Below are 2,743 nucleotides of genomic sequence, written 5' to 3' on the forward strand. Positions count from 1 at the left end.
TCAAGCCCTGCTCAGGTTTGCTCCTGTGGAGCAGAGCTCTTGTTATTGATGCTTCTCCTCTGGAAGGATCCAAATCAGGACATTTTGGGTCCTTTCTATGGAAAAGGCACAGATTTGGGACATTTTGGGTCCTACCTTTGTAAAACGACACAAATTTGGGATATTTTGGGTCCTTCCTCTGGAAAAAGAGCCAAGCAAGGATATTTTGCATCCTTTCTCTGGAAAAGGAACCATGACAGAATATTTTGGATCCTTTCTCTGTTAAAGGACCCGAATTGGAGCATTTTGGTCCCTCCTCTGCAAAGATCTAACACAGGATATTTTGACACCACGAGCAGCTCTGTGGGCACATTTTTTCTGCGTGAATTTACATGGGTTTTTGTTAAACCTGATAAACTTCAGCTAAACTTAAAAAAAACCCCAACTTGGGTCAAAATAAGGTTCTTACTCCCTCTCAATCTTCTGTACTGTGTAAAAAAAAATTTGGTAGGATGTTACTTTCAAGCTGCAAGAGCAGAACTTTCCCACGCTGCCTCTCCATTTAGCAGGGAACATGCCAGACCTGTAATCACCATCTTTATCCCGAGACAAGCTAAAAAACAAAATGTTTCTGAACTGCTGAAGGTAGGTGAACATTTTTCAGAGTGTCACATATTAAGGTGGTGTCTAACGAGCTCCATGTCCCACTTATAATTGAAACAGAAGAGAGTATTCACTTTTCATTCATTTTAAAAAGACTATTCAAATACCCTTTCATCTCCACTAAACAGCCTGCCATGTATTTGAAGCCATTTTATATATTGTTTCTACAGACATCCAAAAAAACAGAGGTGAGTATTTTGGAACATTGATAGAAAGATGCAAAGGCTTGTGAGGCACTGAATGGCTTCAAGCTGCCTCAAACACATTCATCTTCCCAAGAAGAATTAGGCACAGTGTGATTCATTTTAATAGCAGAAGAAAAATAATACTACGATGTAGTGCTAAGTTCCCAACCTTTGATGGTAGACTAAAAAAAAGAGAGAGAGGGGGGAAAAAAAATCTTTCTTCCCTTATGTTGTTGAAGTCTCCCTACACCCATCCGTTATGTCCAGCTTATCAATTAAGATGAACCCCATGAACTTCAGATGGTTTTTTTTAAAACAAGGCACCATCCATTTAAATGTGTAAAACTGCCTGCAGCTCCCTTGAACTGCAGGATTCAGTCCTCAGCTCTGTGTACTCAGTGTGAAGTTGAGCCCTTTGATACAAGTTTTACTGATGTTTTAAATGAAGTCTTCTCAAACACACAAAATAACCCAGATAATTTGAAACCTCATAGAAAAAAATAGGGTGGAGAGAGGGGAGGAAGGAAAAAAAAAAAAAGAAAGCCCTAGTCAGTGCCATTGGTGAGGCAGAAGCAAAGGGTTGGCCCTGGTTACCAACAGGACAGACCAAAAGCTGCTCCACAATTGCCTTCCCAGCATTTCTCATTGAGCCAGGAAGGTCTGGGTGACAGCTGGGAGACAAACCCATGGCATGGGCAGCTCCCCTGAGGACCAAACCGAGCCTGTTCAGCTGTAAAAGAGCTGAGCTGTGCCCCCACCATGAGAGGGAAGGAGCTCCCAGTGCCTGTCCTGACCAGTAAACATCACCCAGGTCACCTTGAACAACGTGGACACCTGAGCTGGGCTTTACAGAGCTGGGCATGGCCCTGAACGTCACAAAGCTGAGTTTACTCTGCCATGGGATGCAGGGGGCAGCCCCAGCTCAATCACACCTGGGCAGGGCTGTGACCATCCCCAAATCCCAAAGCCACCACGTGTGCCATGACAGGAGCTCCAGCTGGGGACCACCACATCCCTCTGGTGTCACAGCCTGGCCCATCAGAGCCACCACATCCCTGGGGTGTCACAGCCTGGCCCATCAGAGCCACCACATCCCTCTGGTGTCACAGCCTGGCCCATCAGAGCCACCACATCCCTGTGGTGTCACAGCCTGGCTCCATCAGAGCCACCACATCCCTGTGGTGTCACAGCCTGGCTCCATCAGAGCCACCACATCCCTGGGGTGTCACAGCCTGGCTCCATCAGAGCCACCACATCCCTCTGGTGTCACAGCCTGGCCCATCAGAGCCACCACATCCCTGGGGTGTCACAGCCTGGCTCCAGGCTCCATCAGAGCCACCACATCCCTGGGGTGTCACAGCCTGGCTCCATCAGAGCCACCACATCCCTCTGGTGTCACAGCCTGGCCCATCAGAGCCACCACATCCCTCTGGTGTCACAGCCTGGCCCATCAGAGCCACCACATCCCTGGGGTGTCACAGCCTGGCTCCACCAGGTGAGCTCTGCAGGGCAGTCTGGAAGCAAGACCAGGTTCAATGTGCAGGTGTTCAAAGTAAAAGCGTTCCTGTGGATAGATTGCTCCATTTGCCCATTTAGAACCACTTCAGATCTCATTCTGAAGCATTTGCTCCTCAGTATTGTCAGATTTATGATCTCTAATTAAATTGAGTATTGATCCAAGAATCCCTTTGCTTCTAAAAACAAAAAACCTGAAGGAGCTGTAAATTATTTAATCCCCACACTGAAGAGCAGCTCCAGCCTTTGCCTTGCCTCCTTCCCATCAGGAACAGCCCCTCACCAGCTCTTTCCTGCTACCACCAGAGATGAGAAAAACCCCCTTTTTTAAGGTATTAAGGGTGAAAAAAAAGTCAAGACAAGATTAATTTGAAAAATATAAAATTTTAATAAAGGCTACA

Source organism: Ammospiza nelsoni, chromosome 19, assembly GCF_027579445.1.
Source record: "Ammospiza nelsoni isolate bAmmNel1 chromosome 19, bAmmNel1.pri, whole genome shotgun sequence".
In the NCBI taxonomy this organism is placed as follows: Eukaryota; Metazoa; Chordata; class Aves; order Passeriformes; family Passerellidae; genus Ammospiza; species Ammospiza nelsoni.